Source organism: Accipiter gentilis, chromosome 28, assembly GCF_929443795.1.
Source record: "Accipiter gentilis chromosome 28, bAccGen1.1, whole genome shotgun sequence".
In the NCBI taxonomy this organism is placed as follows: domain Eukaryota; kingdom Metazoa; phylum Chordata; class Aves; order Accipitriformes; family Accipitridae; genus Astur; species Astur gentilis.
In genome coordinates this window covers 2,069,445-2,096,091 of record NC_064907.1, presented here as the reverse complement: position 1 = coordinate 2,096,091, position 26,647 = coordinate 2,069,445, and positions in this window count along the sequence as shown.

Genomic DNA, 26,647 nt, shown 5'->3' with positions numbered 1-26,647 from the left:
CCCCTGAGAGGCAGACTTCAGAAAATAAAGCCCTCCACTCATGCTACATCACCAATGTTTGCTTGTTAGACTTTGGACGAAAGAGTCAAAAATTTCTCCACTGAACCAACAAGCTGCTGGAGGAGCTTAAAATGCTGGAAGCATGGGAAAGCAGAGCAGTTGAAAACATAAAGACAGGATTTGGGACAAAGTGATGTCACAGCCTAGAATCCAACAGTTTTTAGTATGCAAATAGGAAAACATTCAAACTCCAGAAACCTTCTAGCCGCCAAGTAGTTCTGCTGTAACATGGATATCGCTGGGGAGTTTTTTAATAGACTTGCTATCCTGAGCCAAACTGAGGTCTTCAGAGAGTTACAGGAGAAGTGGAACAAGCACTTCTGGGGAACTAAACCAAACCAATACTGATACTTTAATTGCATAAGGCTTTTACTTCCTATCACATATAAAGAAGGATGTACATTGTTTTAATTATTTTTAAAAGTTCACATTGATTCTCCAGGAAATTGTATTATACATGGATATCTACAGAATAAAAAGCTTCACTGATGGATATCAGATGATAGCATCAATAACCAGAATAAAAGAAAGTTGGTTCCTAAAGTAATATATTATTTTTCTTTGAATAAGAGTAAGCTAGAGAAAGTAGTATGTTACTAGCCACTCCTTTTGAGGTGGTAAAGAGGTGATTGAATACATCCACAGTGTGATGATGTTCAGATGAGGTACTGGGAAACAGAACTGGTCAGTAATGAGCAATTAGTTCAAAGAAAAGAAACATAAAAATGAGGTTAGAAACATAGAGAACATTTTAAAAACTGTATTTGTTTTCTATAAAAAAAATTATCTTGAGAAAAAGATATTTTCTTTTGAAAAGCAATTTATGTAGAATTGACTAATAAAGCAACAGTTCAATCCAAGGACAGCAGCTATTAAGTTTCCAAGAAAGGTGTAATAGCAAATGCATATCTGCTATCAGATGCTAAGAAAAACAAATATATGACAATAACAACAAACTAATTAATGTTGTCAGGGAAGGAGAGCTCTGGGGGCCCCCTCGAGACTCAGAGAACTTCTGAGGTAGAGATGCACTGTGCCCAGTGCTCTCTCATTTCCACTTGCACCCTGTGCTGGCCATGACACAAGTGACATTCTGCCATTATTCCTTGTTTATAAATCATCAAAAAATTATTTGAAAATTACATTGATTTCACCTTTGGTTTAGAACTGCAGATATGTTTGCTACTTATCTCCAGAGAAGATGATTTGAGGGATTAGTGAGCATATGGCTTATGGCATTTGGCTTTCAAATGTGAATCCTTTTACTCGTGGTCTTTGAAGGTCCGAACAAACCTAAGTCTTTCTATAATTCTATGAAAATTCTAATTATAAATAAAAGTTGAAGAATGTCTCTACAACTTATCAATGGTCATTACACTTACAAAGCTGTTGAATTATGGAAGACCTCAGAATTTGTGCTCTTCTGCATTTGTTAGTAGGGTATGTACCATGTGTCCCTGGACATGCTGAATTTGTTTGTACCCAAAACCAAACTTCATGTGGTGTCCCAACCACTTCAGCCTAGGGGGCTGACTTAATACTCTGGAGTGGACCATGGCCCAGGCAGCCAGCACTTGCCTGGAAACCCGGACTCTCTGGGCCAGTTCCAGCCACCAAGCAAATCTAAGTCCCTCATACTTCGTGCAAAAATGCTCAGTCGGCAGAATGCAGTGGTAACTCATTTAGGTGGAAGCGGGTTTAGACAGGCATTTAACAGAAGTCTTTCTAACTTGCCACTTTGCAGGGGGGCTGGTGTTGGCAGAAGGAAAAATATCCAATAAATTCAGAACAAAAAACCTAATGCGTGGTTTCTTCTGGGGCTAGTTTTTACAAACCAGAGACAAGCACTGCCACAGTGATTAGAAAACTGGAGCAGGAAAATACATCTAGAGTTGGGCATTTTGGGAGCCAGCTGAAGTCTGAATGTGCTCCACGCTGCTGCGTGAGCACTCGGGGAGCTCATGCATACCTGAGTGCAGTGGCAGAGCTGAATAAAGCTGCCTCTAAAGGTTGCGCTGGGATACTGCTGCCTGGGCTTGTGACAACGTCTGCCTTGCAGAAATCACAAAGACTTGTAACGATGTTATTTTCACTAACAGCACAATTTCTCTTTCACTCATGCAGAAAATAATTCAGTTCCCTACTGCATATTTAGCAAACCCATGAGACAATCAGTCCCTAAAGGGGCTGAGGCCCGCATCTGCCGCTTCAGCTACCTGAATTCATCCCTCAAATCCCCAAGTGGCTTTTCCAATGCACCTGCCTGGGGAGGCACCAGAGTTGTCTGCCTGCCTAAAGTACTGCCTCTCAGCATGTCATAACTACTGAGGTGCGGATCTGTCTGTGCTGTTACACGTTTAAGCCCTTCTTAAACAAGCAATTAGTCAATCTGCATTGCCTGCTGGTCTGCTTCTCCAGGCATTTTCTGTCTGTGCTGTCACAGGGCCTGACACACAGTGTTCCTGGCAAAGGTGTTTCCTCCTGATTCATCTAACTAGTGCAACCTCTGGAAGGTAAGAGAGTCTGTCCGCCCCCCCCCCCCCCCCCAAAAAAAAAAAAGGGACATTCAGGATATGTAGAATAACCAGCACCCTCCTCATAAAGGGAAAAAGAAAGACAGTACCCTCTTCTCATGAAAAGGGTCTGACTTGCTTTTGGTACCTGTGCTGAGGAAAAGGCACATGGTGATGAATATTGAGAGGTAAATGCATCCAGCCAGCTCAGAGTTAGGTCCCCACCTGCCCCAGAGCCTTGCCCTGCCCCTCAGTGCCTTCCACTGGCTTCACAATCTGTGTTTCAGCTTCCAGGAGACTCCTAGGGCTCCTTACACAGTGTCTGACAAAGTATCCAGGTAATAATTGGGAGCAGTGGATCCCCTCTGTCTGTGAGCTGTTAGTGCGGGACACAAGAGGAAATGTGGGCAGGGACTGCTGGGGGACCGCAGAGCACCCCTCCCAGTCCATCTGACAGCCTGGCTGACGGCCTGAGTTAGAAATCTGAAATGCATGCCTTGCAACAGACAGGTTTCTTTCCTGCAATATTGAAATAAAGACCTCCTTAACAAAGGACTGCATTTAATGCATGTACTTTTCTAAGGCTGTGGTGCCTACACCATAATGAGTAAATGCAGCCTTTTGTATGTACATGTGTGTGATTGTTATTTAAGTGCATAGTGGCCGAGCCTCAATAAAGGTCCATTGCAATTCCCTTAGCCCAGGTGAAGTTATAACAGCCAGTGCCAATAGACAATTTCCCTACACTTGTTTTCCCAGGCAGCAACAGTCAGAGGCAGCATATCAAAACTCTTCTGTCATACAAGAAAATACTCCTTTTTTTCAAGTCAAAATCAGAACATTCTTTCCTCCTCCTTTACCTTCTTTAGGAACAGGCTCAGGAGAAGTTCTTGAGATGTTTGGATCCTGGAGGCTGGTTCAGGCCCATTGTGGGACCTCCTAAGAGGAGTTTCTCTTCAGCTTCTCATAAAAATCTTGTCAAGCTGAGAGGGTATGTAGGTAAGTTTCCTGCCTCAGCTGAATTCCCCTCTTTCCTCTTCTTCATTCTGGGGTTATAGCATATTTCCTAAAAAGATGCTGTTTGCTTTACTTTGCAAATGGTCTGCATCACAGGTGACATGAGTGTGCACAGTGCTCAGGACTAACCTGCAAGTCAGGTGCCCCCAGGTATTTATGCAAATAACAATCCCATTCACACCTGGAGAATATTCTTCATGCTCAAGACAAACACATGTATGTTTCTGGAAAACCTGGCCTTTCATCTTTTCCAAACTATTGATAATAAGCATCAAAAGATTTTAAGCTACATTTCCCAAAAATTATTTGTAGGTCAGTTTATGTACTGTCCATACAGTCTTAGGGCTTTCCAGATGTAAGCGACCCTGGCTTTGCCCGTGGGTGTTGTATGACATGATGGGTTTGTGATGTTGGGTTAACCTTCAAAGAAACTGGACTGAAATCATGTAACTATTTTCATTACAGCCTCCACCTGTACTGACATCACAGTCTCACATAATAAATAAGAGTCCTGTCCACTAAACCCTTTCAAGCTTTATGTTTTAATGAAGTTTTCAGCTTGTGTACAGATTCTGGTGAAAATCCACTTTGAAAAAATTACACTGTGAGTAAGGCACCATGAGTGTATTTATGTTTGTGGGTTTCCCCTTCTTTTGATGGTACTTTATTTTGTTCTGTTTTCTTTACTAATTTTGCCAAAATTAACTTATGCAGACTTTGGTTTGCTTTACTCCTAGGTTTCTACTTCTAACATTTGATTTTTAAAGGTTTTAAAATTTGGACTCAAGAATAAATGTCTCAGGTGTTCAAAGCTGGAGTAATTTGCTTTAGTGAGCTGGTGTATTGCACCTGTATCAGCTTAGTGGCACAAAACTTCTTTAGGGAATCTTTCATTAGAGATTTTTCATTTTATTTTCATTCGGACATCAAAATGAGAGCCTAGCCAAGAACTGAAAAGACTGATTAAACTTTAAATAGTTTTACTAATAATACTGAGGAGAAACGGGCTGCATAAAGGATTTGCTTGCTGTGCGCTTGGCCAGTGTGAATGCTCAATTGTTATTACCAAAAGTCTTCATACTTGTGTTCAGTACTTAGTATGTGCAAAAAAAAAAAGTATCAGAAGTTTTAGCAGATAAGGCAGGGGTTCAAACTATGGCCTGAGGGAAAATGTGCCACTTTGTTAAAGCTGTAGAACTGGCTCATATGTCTGAGAATCATAATTACCAGCATTTTAAACCACAGCCATATTTGGCGATACATGCTGATACCCTTATGTGCTGTGATGATGAACCACATGCAGTATTTTGTATGCCCAGAGTCAGAGATCTGTTTTGCTCACCACACTTTGTATTTCTGTTCATGACCTCAGCATGGTTTCATATAGGCGAAACTTGAGATTTGTCCTGTTGCTGCCATTTTAGCAGGGATCTGTCAAAATACAATTTTGAGTCCTTTTATTTTTTAGTACACAAACTACGCTAAATCAGCTTAATTACATTGTATTTGCCCAGTCTGACTGGGCCCTTTGCCTAATGGAATGATCTGTCCTGTAGGAAGGGCTGTCCACTCTGAACCTCTTATTTCTCCACACACACTGCTCTGCCAACAACTTTTACTTGTACTGGGAACACAAAACAGGACAGCAGTGTGCAGTGGTGAGATAAACTAATGAACAAGGTCCATATCTGACAGCTTAAATGTGCTTAGCCAGTCAACACCTGAAGTCAACTTCTAGTGCCAGTTACAGGCATATCTGTTGACTGAAGCTGGGGCATTTGCAGGGAAGATGCAGGTCTAGAAAATGTGCTCACAGCCTGTCAGAGTCAGGCTCCTAGCAGACCAGCAAAGCAATTCCTCCATCCTGACCATGAGCAAAGCAAGCACACATGTGCCTGCCTGATGGAGTAATATAGCTCTTAGCTACAGGCACAGTCCACTGATAATTAGGTTGGAAGCTGCAGATACCTTGGTCTCTGGTGGAGCGGTATCTCACACCTTTCTTTAAGCTACTGTGTGGGAAGGTCATTCAGGTGGTGTGTATTAACCCTGTCTAGTGTCTTTTTTCTAGACCTCTGCAGCACTGTTTTCTGGCACAAGGACCCAAAACAGACAAGGAAGATGATAGATTTTCTTCAGCCAATCCTTCTGCTATGCTTATGTTGGGTAGTACTTTCCAAAGCTATCCTTGCTGTACTGCTTGAGGAGTATCTAAGTCATTTTGTCATGATTGGTAGGAATTGGATGATCAGCTAAAACCAATTGGGAGGAAAGGTGAAGGAAGCAGGTGATGACTAGAGCTGAATGAGAAAGCACTCATGCCAGACCGATGCCTGTTCTCAAGTTGAAGTTCAGCATCTATCTGGGCTGGACACAACCCTGTACTCATTCAGGACCACTGAGGACTGAGGCACACAGTGGTAGCCAGCCACATCCCTGCCAGCTACTGTGCCAGCATGGAACCCCTCCAAACAGGCTGCTGAGACTCGACCTGCACTTCTTTTCTCTCATTCCAGAACCCATGATTTTCCTCACCACCTGCCTCCTGGTTCAGACATCTGTAGTGTCTGGTGGAGGAAACCTCAGAGTGCTCCTTCAACTGCTTGGTCCCTGCTAATGTCAGCTCTCCAGTCACCTCCAGAGCACTGTTCAGCAGCATATCCTTGCTTTTTGGGTATCTTCAGAAATGAGGTAGTCAGAGGTGCTCTGCAGAATATTTCCCTTCTTATCCTTTACTGTGAACTGGTGATCATCTAATCTTCAGCCTGTCATTATTGTTTTTTTAATTTTACACAGTCACAGAATAGTTGATGTTGGAAGAGACTTCTCATGATCATCAAGTCCAAACCCACCTTGCTCAAAGCAGGTTCAGCTAAAGTAGGTTGCTCAGGACATTGTTCAGTCCATTTTTGAATATTGCCAAGGGTGGAGACTCCACAACCTCTCTGGGAAACCTGTGCTAGTGTTTGATCACCCTTACAGTAAATTTTTTTTCTTATGTTTAAATGGAATTTCTTGTATTTCTGTGTGTGCCCATTGCCTCTTGTCCTTTCAGTGGGTACCACCGCATTGCTGGCTTATGGCCAACTTCTAGTCCACCAGGATCACCAGGGCCTGCTTTCCAGCTGGTCAGCATTCAGCATGTACGGGTGCATGGAGTTATTCCTTCTCAGGGACAGGACATTGCATTTCTCTGTTTCGAACTTCATAATTTTCTTGTTGGCTCATTTCTCCAGCCTGTCAAGGTCCCCCGGCATGGCACCAAAACCATCTGGTGTATCAAACACTCCTCCTGGTATTGTACCATCTGCAAACTTGCTGATGGTGCAGTCTGCCTCATTATCTAGGTCATTAATGAAGAACAATTAGGTATTTCACATGCTGCTAGCTTTTACCTACTGGAAGTTCATATTCCCATTTGAGCATTTTACTTATGAATATCCTATTTGTAGAAAGTAAATCCAAATGATTGTCCATTTTTCACCTTTGTGGTTTAGGTACAACATAAAGCCATGGGATTATTAAGTGAATCATAATCCAATAAAATTTGTAACAGAATATTTCCAAGAAAGTAGTTTTGTTTTCAGGATGAACCTCATGGAACAACATTTGGAAGAACACTAGGACTTATTTTTGCCTAAAGTTTCTCTACAGAAACAGTCTGTTTTCTAAAGAGGGCTTTGTGGCTAAAACACAGAACAAACATACAAAAAAAGAACAAAGAATACATTAAAGGATACTCTCTAGCCCAGAAGTAAAACCTAGAAATGCTGGAAATAGGATGTTCCTGCACAAAGAAATACATACATACATATATATATATAATATATTTATATAAAAATGAAAGAAGTTATATTTTCACTTTCCATCCAGCATGAGCATAGCCTAACTTTGGCAACTGCTAAGTATAGTACATGTTTTCATGCTAATATAGCTTCATTCTGTTGATGTAAACATGTGCAAAAGACAAGAGATGGATCTAAGGTGGGGTAGTTACAGTTTCATACACAGACACGCTTGTAAAACTCTCCCATGTAAGAGGTAGAATAGCAGCTAGAGCTTGCAAAAGGCCAAGAGCTCCCATCCTCTTTCCTAGCAATAAGCAAGGCCCCAAAATGTCTCTGATAATGTTGGTCTTTGTTTCTGTCCTACCACAACTGTCTCTTTCTTTTTTTTGCCCTGTGCTTTGTCATACTCGCTATCATTCTCAATCCTGAGCGAAAATGGGGCAAAATGTAACTCTTGTTTGTTTCTTTTTGCATTCCCAGGCCATGTTCCTGTTTGATTAGTGGTGTTTCCTTTTTCCTGTGTTTTGTTTATTACTATAACACATTTCCTGTTTACTGGTTTATAGTTACCAGACAAAAATGATGTTTAGAACTTAGAGAGACCTCTGGCTTGGAAGTCCTGGAGGTTCAATGACACAAAACATTTGAGTCTTACACTCCTTCCTGATGTCCCAGCTTTCTCCTTCTCTCCATTTCCCCCCTATGCTTCCCAGTTCTGCTCCCTTTGTCATCACACACCCCATCTTTGCTTTTTGCTCACCCCAAAGCCCTTCACACACCTCATCTTCTTACTTCTGTCAGTGGAAAGGTAAGTATTTGGCAAGAAGGCCCACAAAAAGGGGCCATGGTGCAGCCAGTGTAACATAAGCTTCATGGTGGCAAACCCTCTTGCTCCAGCATTGCTGGTAAGAGAAACAAAGTTGGACACTGCTCTCCAGTGACAGGACATATGCAGAGAAAGCCAAACAACTGAGTGAAACTGAGTCTATTGCTGGGCATCCACCAAAAGCTGGATTAAAAATTCTAGATCTAAAAACCCAGAAGTTTTGCTTCCTCATGGTTTGAGGGCATTTAGGGTTCACATTTTTAAGCTTCTCATTATCATATTGAAGACTATTGTTTTTAAAATACTATTTTCCTTTTTAACAAAATCTCACATTCACAGGTATCAGCCTGACAACAGCATCTGGAACTTTAAAAAAGCAAGACAATACAGATACCACCCCAAATACCAGACGACCCTACCAACAGAGAGCCCTGTCTGCCTTTAGCACAGTGGGATGCCACTGTTGACTCTGTGCCTGCAATTGCCATGAATTTGCTAGAAGTTTGGAAGCAAGTTATCCTGGTTTCTTCACATGTCAGGTTCTTCATTTTCCAGCCACACCAGCATCCCCCAAATATACACAGGCAAAGAAACTGGACATCTTCTTTAGGCTTGCCAGAGACATTGCATACAAATAGTCAGGGCAGGGTGGCCTTAAGAATTAATGTAAATGTACAGATTATACCTTCATACCTAGCCCCAACAGGACAGTGCATTATAGGAAAATAAATGCATCTCTTCATGCCCAACATTAAGGTTATTCCTTCCATCTACAGACAGTTACACCATGGGGTGCAGAGCCACAGACCAGCAAGCTGTGGCCTTCTGTCATCAGGAGCTCTTTGGTGACCACTGCAAGTAGCTGCTTGCTACTGCTCCTCTGGCCCTGGCCAGCACAGGCTGCTTCCCACTGTTGCAGAGTCCTGGATCTCTGCCTCCAGTATACTGCTGCTGCTTCTCCTTCACTCCTGGCTTCATCCTGACAGCAGAGTCCTGTGTGGTCTGGGGGATTACTGGGGGATTTTGCAGCCTGGGGGATTTTGCATCCTGGAGGTTGGAACTGGAGAGTAATGTAACATTTAGCAATGAACCTGACAGTTCATTGCAACAAATGAGACCTCTTTACCAGAAGGCTTAAGTTGTAAAAGGATGTCAAGAGCCATAATTTTCATTTTTCGTGGCTGTAAAAATAGCTCTTTGTTTTGCTAACCACTTACAGTCTGTATGAACAATCTTATTAGCAGCTTAGAGCATTATTGAGAAAGAATTATGTCTGTCCAAAAGGTGAAGAAGGTGCCCTAAAGACAGAATTTAGATCAGGGGAGACAAGGAAGGACCATACCAAGGAAAACAGACTTACCCTTCCATGATGGCTTTTGTTATTCCAACATTCAAGGAAATACTTAAAAGAGAGGTTGGAGAAGCTAACTGCTTGGAACCAATGTTTGCTGCAGGTCCATTATGGACGTAAGTCACAGCGGAGTGCCAAAAAACTATTTCTTAATTAATAACCTGACTCCAGCATGTGGAGCTTTACAGTTACAAAAAACAGTTGTAGCATGCAATGTCATGTAACAAGTGAAGTTTCACAATCCCTCCAACTAAAGTAACTGAAGGGGTGGGGAGGTTATAGACAGCATTGTCAAACTTTGGCACTTTTAAGTCACCTAAATAAGCAACTTCAGTTAACTTTGCTAAAGAAGTTTTCCATTCATGTTCTTACTAGCTAAGATAATGACACTAACTATTTAGGTGTCTAATTATAAACTTATATGTCTAACTTGAGGTGTAAAATGCTGTCCTAAGTTCCTTCTCAATGCTTATAGTCAAGCACTGAAAGAAGTGTGACTGCAATCCAGAGCACTGCATTCCTATCACTTGACTGGATGTTCAAGAATACAATAAAAAAAAAAATAATTGTAGGGTAATAAATTTTTGCCTTGAGTGTTTTCATTTTCATAGGCATTCTTGTCTTGAGTGTTTCCACAGACATTGATTTCCCTCAGGTAAATATATGCGCCAGAGTCACATTTACATTTTTGTCTAAGTGTTGCCACCCTCTGTTTTTCAATAAGTTTTTATGCCTTTGTTTAACGATATGTAATTTGTAGCAAGTTTTACACTTCAAAAGAAACACATAAAATTCTGTTTATTATCCCATTCTTTATTTGTCACTGAGTACAGCTTGTCCCACCATGGCATCGAATACTCATTTGCTAACAGCTTAGATGGTAGATAATCACCAGTTTCATCTCCAAAACTTAAAATAGTTCAGGGTGGTGCCTGTGAGTTTTTGCATATACATGCATACTCTTCCCCTGCATCCAACAAGCCACAGTTAACCACAGACAAATCTCCACATATCAAAATACCATTTTTCCTTGCACAACAGTGGGAATATGTCCTGAGCCACCCCAGCATGCTCCTTTTCTTTTTCTCTGGAACCGTACAATTAGCATCTGTTTTTAGTACTTAGTGTTCAGACAGAAGGGGATACAGAGAAGTCCCTGTTGTTAGTTGTTGCTATGGTCTAGTCGGTAGTAGTGTGCAAAATTGTAGCCAACAGACAGAACTACAGGGATCACTCTTTCAAATACATCCCCACATTTTTTAACTGTTAGCCTCCTTTTCCCTAGGCAGAAATAAAGCCTTCTGGAGACGGAGAATTAAGAGTCCCAGCAGAGGGCTAAACAGTGGTCTGTCTATAAAGCTGTGGATGGAGGAGAGAACAGAGGAGGTATAAGAAGACACAGTACATTGTATCCCTGCATGGTTAGCTATTATAAACTCAGGGCTTGTGTCCACAGAAGAAGAAAGGAACCCATCACCTCCACCCCAGCACAGACGGAACACACTTCATTGAAAGACTTGCGTTTCTTTCTTAGAAGTTTCCTCTCGGTTCCCACTTGTAATGCACCTGACCATTGCTACAGGCAGGGCACCACGAGCCCCCTGAGCTGGAAATGCTTGCTACTTAGTTTCTGAACTCTTAAAAGAGTAGTTTATTGGGACGTAAAAAGGCATGGAGAAGGGTGAGGAAAAAAGTAACATCTTAGGAAAAGAATACATCTCAACCCCTTTTAAGGTCAATAATTTGATGTTATCTGCAAAGGACTCAAAAGTAAGATACAACTCTGATGTTGCATCCAATTACCACCTAAAGCTCTAATCTGTTCATGCTATTTATGAATTGCAAAAATCAGCTTCAACAACTACCACCATTAGCTGGTTTCCAGCTATGTTCTTTGAACAAGTACAGCTCAGGTTGCTGAGGCATTTCTGTACCATTGCTTTACCAAATCAAGCACATTATGCACGTGTTTCAGTATGGAGACATAGTTACAAACATTCTGCCATCCAGTGTGCCCCAGCTCAATAGAAGGATTTTCCTGAGAGAGGTGGACAGTGAATCAAGCCTAGAAGTAACATGTGTAAGTGTGGCTGTGAAAGTGAAGAGACAGTAATGGAGTGGGGAGTGTGGAGCCAGACGCTGCAATTTGCCAGGCTTCCCTGGTGCTGCAAGTGGCCACAGAGACATTAACGTTTCAGCCTTGATGCTGACAGGTCCTGGAGAGCAAGCTGGATGCATGGATTGGTGAAAACCTGGCTGAAATCTGTAGGCCAGTTATCATACTTAAAATGGGACATAATCTTATGATTCTTCAAAGTGCACTAAGGAACAGGGAGGATCATTCTTAAAAGTACATCATCTTTCCCTTCACAACATCCAATGCAATAGTTTTCAACTGTGCAACCACTATGACCTTAACAGTGTACCGGTGATGTCTGGGTTTACATATTTTCTACTCTTCCAGTCAGATATAGCCACGGTTTCATTGCAGCATTTTGCATAAGGATTGAATGAATGATTATTTTACTTTACATATGCTCTTACATACAATACTACAGTTGTGCAAGTAAGGACACATGAACATAGTGAGCTGGTTCTTTCCAGTTGTTGTAAGGTAAGCCTAGACCACAGATGCCCATATTTTCAAAATGTCTGCAGCTCTTGTGCAAATTGCTTTGACTCATCTCTCACCATTTAGTTAGCCACTTTGTCATTGGCTGCAAGCTTGTATGTGAAGCAAAGTTTTCCCCACTCTATTTCTGTCAAAGCACCCAGGAGGCAATGATAAATAGCCCAACTTGTTACACACATTTTCATGAACAGAGAGCCAGATTGGCTTATATTATACCAAGCACCTGTTGGATCGAGCTAGGAGGAAGTGTTTGTGTATTTGACTACACATCCTTTTTGAGGGGATGAACTATTTTGGTGTCAAACCACATTAACAGTTAGACAAGATGGCATGCCCATGATTTTCTGAACATTCATCCCTGAAAATTGTGAAACAGTAATTCTAATCCTAATTACTTTGGGCCATACTGGGCCTATCTTGAATATATGTACAGATTCACATAGACTAGTCTTCTGCATGGCTTGTGACAGGAAGAGATATAATCACAGACCCTGAACTTCTAATGCCTATTACTGTGTGAAAAGTAGGAGAAATCAAGGTCATTTCCCATTCCTTCAGTAGACTCCCTCCACAGAGGTTGCTATGACTTTCATTGAAAAAAAACAGTGCGTGATTATATCATGTCAACAGAAAGACATTGCCTGTAAATTTTATGACCCACAATTAAATTACAGGTGTAACTTGTTCCAGTTTGCTGCTGAATTCCAAAGAAGTGGAATAAGAACCCTCACACTGGAGACTAGTGAGACCCAGGTCTGCCATATACTGTGCGTCCAGGATTTTACTCTTGCCATATGCTTTGGTGCTAGGCTTTAGGATTTGTCTGTTTTGGATTTGAGACTAGCCTCAGGGCCTGATACTGCACTCCATCATGGGGTCCAGTCATGTGGGTACCAGTAGGACTCTACAGTTTATCCAGTGAGTTCAATAAAAATTTTTCAATCCAGCCAGTAATGCAAGACTGAAATGCAGCTTAACAGGAGTGTTTCAGCAGTCTTGGAGCCTGTAATGTGGTGGCTTTTATGTTGCAGATGGAATGTGGCACAGCAGATAGATACCCACATCTCAAGCTGTGATTGCAGTCTCAATTGCCATACCAGCAATCTCAGTATGACTGGAACTCATTTCATTTAGGATTTCAAAGGATTCAGTCCTCATGGCTGTCAATAAAAGGGATCCTTTATCTACTACCAACATGGCCTAACTTCAAAACTGTTTATATTAAGGTAATTTTGTTGTCCAATTTATCTGAAGATTCCTTCCCAGAGAAGCTTAGCATAGCAAAACTACAAGTAACTATGCATTATTTGGGTGGTTCAGAAGAGCATTGTTACCAAGAAAAAACTTGGTGTTGACCCTGCTAATTAATAGCCATCTTTGTAAAGATCAAAGAGTGGACCCTGATCAGGAACAGATGCTCTTATGTATGGTTATTTACATTTTCCTGTCTGATGTTGTAACATGCTTTTAATGATTTATCTCCCTTTTGCAAAGGCTAATTCCATCATTTTATGAAAGAAAATCGACGTGTCTCTTCTTGACAGATGACTGCATACCTAATATTGTGCTGCCCTTGATTCGTACATGGAATTTTCCCCATTGTGAATGGGAATTTCATACAACGCGTATGACCACAGCCCAGGAAGGGAGTGATGGGACACCAGTGATACTCCACTGGGCAAAAGGGCTGCTGGACTCAGGCATAAAGACTGGAGAGCACTTGTAACAGAGGCTTGTGTCTTTCCTCTCCTACAAGGGTTAAGTTCTGGACATTAGTGTGGCATGTCCCTACTCTCCACATTTGGGTCTGCAGAGAAATCTGGTATTCCAGATGCTTCAAGACAGTAGGTGCTGTTGCTAGCTCAGGCTGGATAGATGACATACCCAAGCAGTAAGAACCTGTTATCACTGTGTTTATGTCAGTAATCCAAGTTCAGACACCCAGTTCCATTAAGGAAAAGTAAACACTACTTAAGCCAAAACTAGACAAAAACTCTATATTGGTGACATCTAATGGTACTGAAATCAATTTTCATTTAGAGAAACTGAAAATAATGACCACAAACTTATTTTTAAAAAATATGGCAAACAGCTCCAAGAGAAGGCAGAAAGATGACAGAAATTATGGCAGAGGAGTAGGCGAGAGAGAACAGATGGGGCAAGAGTAAAAATCTCACACTAAGCTAGATTTTGTGTGCATGCATATCCTGTATATAGGCCACCCACCCATGACACATGGATTTTGGAAGGGTGTTATTCTACCCCTTATACACAGCACTGGCTTTCTTTGTAACTAGGAAAACATTTATTTTAAAAATTGAATCAACCCTAACTAAAACATAGGTTTCGGTTACAGGAAGAATAGGTTCATGAACTCCAGCTAGATTTCTGAACCCTGCCATCTTAAAAAAAAAAAAAAAAAAAAAAAAAAAAAAAACAAACCAAAAAAAACCCACAAAACCAATACCCAAAATCACATGTCTGCAAAACTCTCAAGCTCCAGGAAGCTTACCTCTCTCTGGATCACCACACAAAGTACCCAGTAAGGGGTTTCAGATTGCATATGAGGCAAAATAGCTACTAATACTATTAACCAATAGAGAAAGAAGGGAAAAGGGAAAATGAGTACTGTGACTGTTCCAGGTAGTAGAGCTACATCATTCTTCTGCACTAAGGCAGTAGTTATAAGCATGGCATCCAAAAACTTACGGTATTCTAGACAACTATTAATGCTAAAATGGGAGATGTTCAAGTCTTGCAAAGTGGGCTTAAGAAAGCTCTCCCGTTCCTTCTGTTCCTTTGCAATCCCTAAGAGTCAAAATTTGTAGTCCCAGTGCAGTTACCTCTCCCTCCTTCCCCATAAATGAAAGGTTTTGCCAACCAACGCAAACTCGCTAGCCACTGTTGAATACCTGGAGGAGCTGGGGCATTGTGTGAGCTCATGGGACACTTGGGGAGGACTTCTGCTCTTTCAGGAGCCATTGGTGGTCCTACCCTGGCAGGGCAAACAGTGTTAACAAAATAGTGTCCAGATAAGCAAGTGAGCATATGTCTTCCTCATGGGTATCCATGGCGTTGACAGTACTCTTTTCCATACTGTTGTTTGCAGAGTGCAGTTTATGCTTTCCCTACTGAGTGTAGCTATTTTAGCAACACACTTTTGCTTCTATATGTATGCATGGCAGTTCTCAGAATGGGGTAGCCGCTGACTCATGAGGGAGGAAGGTTTAGTTCATAGAAACATTTTACCTCTGCTGAATGTTTTGCAGCTTTCTGAAGACCCATGTCTACATAGCCAACTGCTATCAAACATTGTATGGGTTAGAGTTTCAATATAAACCAAAAATAAACATCATTTTGGTCTCGTACCACTTTTACATCACTACAGCCTCACAAATTCAAAGCTCTGAGTGACTTGAGCTGTAAATGGAGTCAAACCTGTTGCTTCAAGTCTATATAAATTAAAAGACAGTTAACAACTCCGATTGTCATGCAATTAATTTGGACTGCACCTGAGAATAAGAAAGAAGAAGACTTGCCCACTACATCTGGAACTTTCATTTGTCATAAAGGTTTTTTTTCAGCTTTCCCCCAAACCCTGAGCTATGGCTTTTGACAAGTTCACTTCTTCCACCTCCTACCTGCCTAGAGTCATTCAGTGCACATGTAGCTTGACAACATATTGGTTTGACTAGGACATAAGCAAGCAAGAGTTCAACTGATTGCATCTGAGAACATCTGGCACTTGGGGTACAGCTTTCAGTATGATTTGTGTCTATGAATTCAAACATACCGCTGTGAATTCAGCAGCTGTGGCTTCCCTGCATAGTGGGAGCATATCTTCCTGTGCATATGGAAGGACCTCAGGAGTTTTGCCACGTTCAAGAACAAGGCTGTTCTGTTTGTTGTGGATGTTTACATGACCAGATATACTCTGCTGAACAGTACTTGAAAAATATCTGTGGCATGTGCTTCATCCCAACCACTCATTCCCTTTCCTTGACCTGGCCTTTGTGGAGAGCGTGGAATGTTAAACATTTCTTGTTGGTCTTCCCAGCCTCTGCTTTATTTACACTTACTCTCCCATTCCCTTATTCTGGGGCACTTTTCAGGATATTTTCTTTCCTGCTCAATGTAATGGAGTGCTGGTAGGGCCAGATTCTTCAGCAGTAAGGAAGTGGACCTTGGCTATTAAGGCTGGAGTCTGTACCCACTGAAGCTGCATGTAGAGTCAGAGGTAAAAAGTAGTAAAGAAAAGTAAGAAATATATAATGCTTTGTGTCTTGCTGAGCAACACATCCCTTTTTCAGCTGCTCTGAGAAGAAGTATTTTTAAAACAGTAGGTAAAAATCCATTTGCTGAAACATTTCTTCTCAATATAAACAAGTTTGGGGCTCTTGAAACCCACTAGTTCAGTAATCACAGAACCATCTCTGCTGTATTTAGAAGAAATTACATAGCAAAGAACAATCCTTACAGCAGAACAGACAAAAGCCTGCACTTACAGTCAAACTAGTTCACAGATTTTATTTTAAACTATTATAGTGAAACTAAAGTGTCTGGACACTTATTTAAAAGTCAGCCAGATTTATTCTAGTTTCAGTAAGACCATTCAGAAGTTGCTTTAAAATAAAATAAACCAGAATAAAACTCTGCCACTTTTTGCGTCACATTTGCCTGTAGATAATCATGTAAATATGTGAGATAGGTAAAGAATCAGAGGGAAGCTGATGGACAAGAAACAGCACAGAGTCCGTTACCCACAAATTCCCAGTTAAATAAGGATTCAGCTCTTCCTGCAGACTTTAGCTATTGCCCCAGAATTCAGCTACTTTCAAAGCTGAATGTCACCTTATGTCAGCTCTTTGTGAGGTGTATTCATGTCAGAGCTGCCATATATGTTTATTTCCAGTTTCAAATGCTATGTATTTTAAAAGCAGCTACCATCTTTCCTTCTTCTGAGTTATCCTTTGCATTAAGAGCAAAGGAAAGAGGAAAGCTGTTTTCAGCAATGAGGTTGTAATAGAACAGTAATTTTAAAGGGGAATCCATAGAAAACTTTTAAAAAGCACATTTCTCATAAGTCAGGTTAGATGTGACCACCAGTAAGCCCACCATGATGGTCTCTCATATATAATGTGCAAGATCAAAAATATTGGTGTTGCATGGATTGTAATCACACCTGAATGACATTTGGAAGTTCATACTCTTAAGTCTAAAACATTATTAATAAATTGCTATTAGTGGATTAGGTTCTGTTATCCTTATTTATTTTGAATAGAGCTTGCAGACCAAAGCAATCCTATTGGAAGTAAATAGCCAACTGACATAGGAGCAGGAGTAGAAATGGGGCCTCATTTTGTCTCTGCTGGGTAGTAATTAAATCCTTGAAGTATTAAGAAGTCTTCAGCCCAGCCTCTTGTCTATATTAAACATTATGTATGCCACTAACTTTACAGTGGATCAAACATTACTTTCTCAAAAGAAGACCCTGGCCCAAATTTTGAAAAGTGCATAGTAAGTACAGAAGCCTCTGAACAACCTGATGTACAGAACCTGTTGAAACACTAACCTTCCATCCATGATAAGGAGACTAGTTCAATACCCAAAGATGCAGCTTTTGCAAGTATGGTATTTAGTTGTGGAATTTAAAATCCAGCTCAAGACCTAAGACTCGCAAATGTATTTACTAGCTTGGTAACAGTGACACCAAAAAGAGGCACACATGCCAGTATCACAGTAGCTTGGTATGTTCAGGGCTAAAATACCACCTGTCTGCCTCAAGTGGTCATAAGGTTTAGATCCAGCTGCCTGATGAGGTCTGACCTGAGCTTGAGCACAGCAAGTCTGTGCCTTAAATCTTAACTGAGCCTTGGTGTGTTTCTTGGTGATAAAGGGGACATTTGTCTGCAGTGAAAGATGCAAAGGAGTTCCATAGATTCCTTGTCCTTTCATCTACAGAGCAGGATAAGAAGGATCTTGGCAGTGGCAAAGGGCTGCACAGTTAATTCATTCATGTGTGCCAGAAGGAAGCCTGAAGGTTTCATGGTGAGGAAAAAAATGTCTGAAAGATCTGGCCAAAAAATAGTGCCATCATATTTTTCCTTGCTGCTGAACAGGCAATCAACAACATTTCTCATCAATAAATCTATTATTTATGATCTCAGCAATCTGATGAAAAGATTCTTTGCGGACATCTGAAAATAACTTTGTTTCCAAGGATTTATCGGGGGCGAGGGTAGGAATTCCATGCAAAGCCTATGTTCAAAGTGCTCATATTCCTTGTGGTTTCTCATCTTCGTGGAGGTAAGCTCATAAGAGAAAAAATGTGTACCAGCTGTTATGTCATTGCACAAGAGTACTGTAAGATGATCAGAGAGATTTACTCACTAAATGCCAAGAATTTATTTAAGGTAACGCTCTGCCCTGTGTGGAGGTACATGAGGCAATGGTGGGGTTGTAGGGAACGAGTACCCATCACATGAGGAAGGCAGAAGAGCAGCGCCAGCACCACTTCCTTCCCAGCAGTAATGTGAACACAGAAGAGGGGGAAATTACCAAGTAGGTTACAGAAGCAACCTAGGATGTGGGAATTGGGGGTTTAAGACCCCAGCGTGCCATCAGCTTCTTTGGCGACCTGGGACAAACCATTTAGCCATTTCGTATATTGAACCCAGACTGATTCCAAATGTACAGTATTTACTGTGTGTCCAAACCTTGGGGGAATTGCTGGTGCCTGGATTAGTGCTCTGCATCCATCAAGGCTAGTGACGGAAGTCACAGTAATGCCACCGCCACACGCAAAAGAGTGTGCAAATGGATTAGGAATGCAAAGGCAGCCCTAGTCAGGGGAGCAGGAGAAGCAGAGATGAATGGCAACACAGAAATCAATGCTGAGTGGAGAAAAACTAAGAAGTCATTCGCTGCACTGGCCTAAGGAGGCGTCCCCGCAGCATGAGGAGGCATCCCCCCCAGTGGTGTGTGTTGCATTCCAAAATTGGAGTTACTCAGGTTCGTGGATTTCCTTTGTCAGAATTAAGGTGAAACTACACCAGGGGAGTTCAAACAACAGTCAACATTTATTCAACCTAGCTAACCTTGCCCAAGTACAAGTGAACTTATCAATATGAACCTTGCAACATGTCATTAAACTGACCTTTGAAAAGAGAAGGAAGGTGTAGAAAAATAAGTGGAAAAAGGAACGTGAAACTGTGTCAGAAGGAGAGCCCTCCCATTGAGTCATGAGGTTCAGAGCAGACGCCCTTGCTTTCTGGACTCCTCAAAGAGAAGCCCAGGGGCAGCTGGATCCACTCCTAGTCTCAGACTTGGTCAATGGTTTATGTTTAAAAGGATGAGGTGTAGGCACTGTGGAAAAGAGAGAAGGAAGGGGGGGGGGGAGGGAAAGAGAGAGAAAGAGAGAGAGAGAAGAAAAGGGTTTCACCAGTCCTGGATTCAGCATTGGTCCAGCCAGTGTAGAGATCCAGTTCTGGAGGGCGCTCACTGAGAACTTCTTCTTCTTTCTTTTATAGTGTGTTAGTTGGTGGTCTCAACATGTGCAGTTCCCATTCCCAGGGTTCTCCAGAATCAGTTGGCGAGCTTTGGAGGGGTTCATTGGGGAGTTGCCTCTCTTTCCCTGCTGTCATGACCGCTTAAGATAGAAGCACAGTCCCATCCTCCATGGAGACCCCTCCTCCAGGCACATATGCTGTGCTCCTTCTCCTGGTCACTTAAGATAAGGAATTGTGGCTTTGGAGAAGCGTGGTCCCACCCTCCGTGGGGCCCTCTCCTCCAGCCACATTGTCCTATTCACAAAACTCCAGCGTTTTTACAGAGGCCGTTTTCTCCACAAAAGTTATTTAACAAATGTTTGAGACATTGACTATAATTTGTCAGATGGTCACAGGGTGGCTCCAGTCGTTGTCCCCAGAGCAGGGCTTTGCTCCCAGCCCTGAAATGGCCTTGGAGCTACTTCGCGCCAACAGCTCCGTGCAGCAAGACAATGCCTTTTGAATCCACAGCCAGGAGGGAAAGAGCAACTTAAAGATGGATGAGTTAACGATACAGGATAGAGATTTAATCTGCATTATCATATGTTAGGATTCTCATACCTCCTGTTGTCCATGCTGAGAGCCTGGGAGAAGAGTGTTTTTAATTGCACAGCTGATGAAAGAAACTAAAATAAGAACTGGAGGATGGAGGAGAAAGATCCAGACAGACCCAGTTCTCCCCACTCCTGTCTAAATCAGGAAACAGATGGAGGCTTGTATGGAAGGGGAAACCATGCTGTTTATATCATGGTCTCTCTTTTGTTATCTGCAGACTGAAGTTTTTGGAAGCCAGTGATTAGAGAGCCTTGGTGACAGGAATGGGGCAGTCACCTTAGCTGGGAGCAAATGTAACTTTTGCAGTTGCTTTGATAATAAGCCTTGGAAAAGGACCCTGAATAATCCAAATATGAATGATGAAGTATCCATACAGTCAACATGAAATTCACATTGTAAATACAGCATTAAACAAAAAAAACAAACAAAAAAGCAAGCAAAACAAACCTATAGCTTTGGCATTTTGCATTTGTTTGATAAACAGCTCTTGAAGCACAACTTGTCTTGTCTGTACTAACAGGGTTTGTACTTTAGTTGAAAGGCCACATCCAAAGCAGTCATTGTGAAATCTGAGATACACAACTTTGTTTACAGAATGATATAATGCTGATAAACCACTTCTATGTCATCACATGCCTGCCCTTTGGGTTAATAGATTTTCAGTATTGGCCTTAATAACCACCTTCAAGGAATGGATTTGATCAGTACTGTGTACTATTATTATTCTTTTTCTCCTGATAGCAACAAACTGTATGAATACACCAATGCCCAGTTCAACACTTAGCCCCAAGAGCTCATAAATTGTTCTCCAGACCTTTGGTGTCTAAGTTTATCTGCTGCAAGGCCAGTGTAGGCTTCTGAGAGATTTCCTTCCACTTTGCTTACTTGTACCATTGAACTTGCACAAGCAGCCTGTCATTCTCCATTATATAAGCTTAAGCTTCACAGCAAAAATAACAATACCTGTTCTTTGTCTTTGCAGATCTGATGTTTCCCTAGAATACTTGCAAAAACATTAATCCAAATACGAAAGAACAAAGGAGGAGTTAAGGAGAGAAGAACACACAAATCTAGTCTTTCCTTTAGGACTGATAGGGGATTGGCCTCAAGAAAAGAAATTATCATCTGAGCTACAGATATCCACACCAGGAAAGTATCAAACTGATTTACTTTTAGCCATGGTTTTGTTTACTAGCTCCTATTAATTTGCAGTTAAAACAAAGCAAACCTTACATCATGCTAAAAAAAGAAAAAAGTTTCACAAGCATACCCTAGTCCTCTTCAAAACTAGAGAACAATATCAAAACTGCTATAATTAAATGGTCAAACCACCATGGAGTGTTTAATAGAAGCATCCTTGTCATTATCATTTTGAGGTGAACTAGAACAAGGAATATAAAATTCTGATCACTTTGAAACATTTGAAATTCAAAGACTAGTTACAGCTCCACAACTGTTTCATAGGAGTGTATTTCACTTTGTGATTAGCCATTTCACAATTTCTTCTATATATTTTTGAATCATCAGATACCAGATGGATGTGAGCAGCCTAGTATGGTAATTCCTTCCTTAGCAATCCTATACACAGAATGAACAAAGTCATACCTGTCTTCCCATGCTTATTGAAATTAAAATACAAACTGAAACAAACCCACCTTTTCAGATAAAGAAGATTTAGAAAGGAAAGATGAAGTAATTAGATTTCTAGTTTTAGAGTTTCTCTGATCTTATACATCAGTCAGATTAGTAGGCACACAATCCAGAGAAGTATGTTCTAAAAGTGTGGAAATATACTGCAAGTAATTTGTTAAAAAATCAAGTGATTTAATCTGATTCAGGGTACACAGTTCAATGAGCCTTTTTCAGAGTTGCTAGATTCTTAATTGTTCTCAACAATTTTAAACCACATCAGTAAGAGAAAATGTTCCCTTTTTGCCTTTTGGACCTTCACTTTTCCCACTTGTAAAATATATAACTTTGTAAAATTTTTAAATGTGTAAAATCATGATAGCAGCCTATTGAAAGATAGACTTTTTGCTGAGGGAACAGTGTCCCATCAAAAGGTGAAACAAGAGCTGCCTCTAAAGAAAGGAGTTTGTTATTGAATGTATTTGAACTTAATTTCCAACATCAACAATCTTTTCCCTGCATAAAAAGAATCAGGAGTTAATCAAAGAATTTCCAAGTTAAATTCTCAGTTTTCCATATCAATAAGAGAAGTTCTTCCAAACCCACAAGCTCCATATTTTCACTTTGTGTTGAAAGAGTGAAACTGGTAGCCAAACCTCAGTATGCTACACATTCAACAGAGTAGCATCCGTTATATGGGTAATAAATTGCTTCCAGAGGAAGAATTTTCCAGCTCAAATGAGCTTCCAACAGCAAAGCACAGGTGTTCCAAAACAATCCTTGGTTTAGATGTGGTTAGAGAATTTTACAGATGATAAATCATAACTATTACTTTAGAACAACTACCTAGTTTTTATTTCTAAATTACCCATTTGCATTACACCTCCTCATCTCTGTGTACTGAGTCTGAAATACTCCTTTCATTTACCAATGTCACTGGCCACTCAGTGATTACAGAGAGTGTGTTCTGAGACAGAGAGAGGTACGGGAAAGTGTGTGGGAGTGTGCAGCTGCCCACTGCCAAAAGAAGCACCCATGATTCATTTTCCAGAGTATGGCAGTCAGTACAGATAACCATCAGAATGAAATGCAAATCCACTTCCTTCTTTTAGATATCTAAATGTATGTATCTAAATATTCTCACTGTGATACTAGCAGCACAGCAAAATGAGGCAGTGCAATTGCAGTCTAGGGGCTAGCATCAGCAGGCTAGGACAGAACACAGCCAAGAAGAATCAGTGGTTTGTCCTTTGGAACATGCTAGAAAGCAAAATACATGGCCAGGATTCTTGGAGAGTTTTTAGTGTAGTCTCTGGCATGTGCTGATATGCTGGACTTTAGAGTCTCCATTATTATTGTCACCCATGCTACTGGATTTTGCTGGCAAGATTTAACAACGATACTTTTTTTTCCCTGCATAGACATAACAGAAACTGTCATCACCAGAGCTTGAAGTAGAATTCAGGATTTTGCTTTGAACATCTCAATCACATTCTTTAACTTCTGTGAGGTTTCCTGGCATTAGCAGATGCCACAATGTTTGGAAAGAAATTTTTGTGGCACCTTGTTGCTGAGTTGGCATTTCGGGTCAGGTTATACTCTGAACCTTCTTTTCTGCAAGAAAATGAGCCTCTATCTACACTTCTGCTACCTTAGGTTCCACATGTCTTGTCAAATTACCTTCAAATTCACACACTGGAACCATTCAGGTCTCTAAGGTGTAATAATAGCTCAGTAAGAGCAAAAATTTGTTCAGATGACTGCCCTTTGAGTTCTCAGATCAGAAACAAAAACAGTTAAAATCAGCACTTTTTAAATGTACACAAATATATGTTTAGTTTAAAAAGAAAATAAGTTCACACTGCATGAAGTTTTTCAGCATGCAATTTTGAAATGAACTTTTCCTCCTCTCCAGCACATCTGTAGTTCACCACATGTAGACACACAACATACGTTTTTGTTGAAACAGAAAAATGCAGTAAAATAATATGAGAGAAATTGTAGCCACAAATGGTTTCTGTGGAGTCACTGAGCTGTTTGAAAATAGCACTTCATCATATTTTCTTCTGGGCAATTTTTGTTTTCTCCCAAAAAGAAGGCCACCAAAGACCCCACACTCAACAAGCAGTCCTCCTCAGAAAGCTGAGCTGCTGTTTGATGTACCAGCCCTTCTCTGGATAATCATAATCTGGTTTGATGTGTTTGTTGATGAACATTTCACAGATATATTTTGGTTTTATTGTTCCCTGGTTTATACCTCTTCCAAGACCTTGTGTGACACTAAGCCGCCATCTGCTGGAACTCAACTTTTAACTCTTCCAGACGCTTGTGCATTGGCCCAGGGTCAGCCAAGCACCGTGGTTTTTGTCTGACTGCCATGCAAGTGGGGGGTGGGGGCACACAAAATTTGTTGATCCAGCTACAGACCTGCTCAGCAGGAGGAGCTGCATTCATTTTTAGGCAGATGGTATTACACTCCAATCTTCTATCTTACATGCATACTGAAACCATCAGTTGCTACATTGCACAGGACAACCTTCTAGGCTACCCCTACATTTCTTCTTGCACTACTTCTCTACTGCTCCTTCAATGAGTCTAACCACTCCCAGCTTTTGAATAGGGGAGACATCTTGGCATAAGCACTAATCTCCCATAACATCTCATTCTCCCAGCCTTCTTTTTTTTAGTAGAAATCCATTTTCTCTAGGTACTGCTCCATGCAGCACTACATAATCCCTGTCTTTACAGAGTTGTGCCATGGTCTTCTTTCCAATTGCCTTCGGCCTGTCCCGCCTTTCACCAGGTGCTCCACAGGATGCTGACTCCACTGTACTGCTCAGGAAGCAACAGAAAACAGCCCTTTAGAGACACTGTTGTGATTTTGCCTGTAAAAGCCTCCATCCAAAAGCACCTTTTAAAAGCAAAACTTTTAGAAGAAAATGGAGAAAGTCAGAGCATCTGCTTAGGATGCAGTGGATGGCTGCTGTAGCTAGGAGAGTGCCTTTAGGTAAAATAGAGAAAGGACACGCCCATTTAAAAAACACATTAGTCTCTCTCCTTCCCCCAGTTAGTAGGATGAGAGATACATCTGTTACAGCTGGAAAACTTGGCTGTACCCTTCTGGTTTGCAGTATATGTCCAACCCTCCCAGTCTCCATCAGAGTACCTCTCCAGTTATATTCCTAGCCAAATGGCAACTGCTTAGGTTTCTTTTTTTCCTGTCTCAGGGAAGGCAGCCTTTTAACTGGCTTTTAGGTCTCCAGTTTGCTTTTGAGATACATTGACCATATCAGGTTTTCTCAGATAAAACTATGATACACACAGAAGGAGCCAAGGGTTGACTGATAATCCTTTCCTCTTTCCTGTGAAAAATAGCTTCCTTCTGAGTGAATTTTTCAACCATTAGCTTTTTTGTTACTTGTTTGTTTCAAGACTCTTGTCATTGGTTTGCAGACTGGCCACCTACATGTTACCTTGGCTAAAAACCAGTCAAGAGCATATTCTTGGCTAATAACCAGTCAAGAACTTATTCTAGCCATGTATTCTGTAAGATTTTAATTAAATTACCTCAGTATGCCCCCTCTTTGAAATTGAATCTATCCAACATCATTAAAACTTACCCACATGCTCTTACTTTGGTATGAAAATCTACTGAATAACTCTGAAAGTCTTTCATTCTTCACCCTTAGCAAGAATTGTAATTACCTTATGTCATGGTTTAACCCCAGCCAGCAACTAAGCACCACACAGCGGCTCATTCCCCCCCATCCAGTGGGATGGGGGAGAAAATAGGTGAAAGAAGTAAAACTCATGGGTTGAGATAAGAACGGTTTAATAGAACAGAAAAGAAGAAACTAATAATGATAATGCTAACACTAATAAAATAACAACAGTAATAATAAAAGGATAGGAATGTACAAATGATGCACAGTGCAATTGCTCACCACCTGCCGATCAACGCCCAGTTAGTCCCCGAGCGGTGATCCCCCCCGCCCCCCACGCTCCCCAGTTTATATACTAGATGTGACGTCCCATGCTATGGAATACACCGTTGGCCAATTTGCGTCAGCTGCCCTGGCTGTGTCCTGTGCCAACTTCTTGTGCCCCTCCAGCTTTCTCGCTGGCTGGGCACGAGAAGCTTAAAAATCCTTGACTTTAGACTAAACACTACTTAGCAACAACTGAAAACATCAGTGTTATCAACATTCTTCTCATACTGAACTCAAAACATAGCACTGTACCAGCTACTAGGAATACAGTTAACTCTATCCCAGCTGAAACCAGGACACCTTACTATAATAATAAAAAGAATAAACAACCTAGTCTGCCAAAATTTGGTTATTTACCCATCCCAGCAGGGTAGCTCCCACTATTACACACATTTTTCCAGTTCTCTAGAAATGTAACAAAATGAAAAATTGTATTCTTGAAAATGCTCAGTACAACCATGTAATTAGCAAGAAATTTTTTTGCTTCTGACAATTTAGATAGTACTTTTTTTGAATAAGTGCTTTTGGACTTTGCAGTAATGTTGTCAGACAATGCAATACTAGTTTGAATGTTTTTTTTCTGTGATAATATTTTAATTTGATTTTAGTGCTTAGTAAATGCTGGATTGTCATCCCTTTGAGACTTAAAGCTCCGATTCATAGTTAATGAAGCATAGGCAATAAAACTCCTATTCATAGCTAATGAAGCATAGTCAAAAGCAAGGCAAAAAGCCAATCTT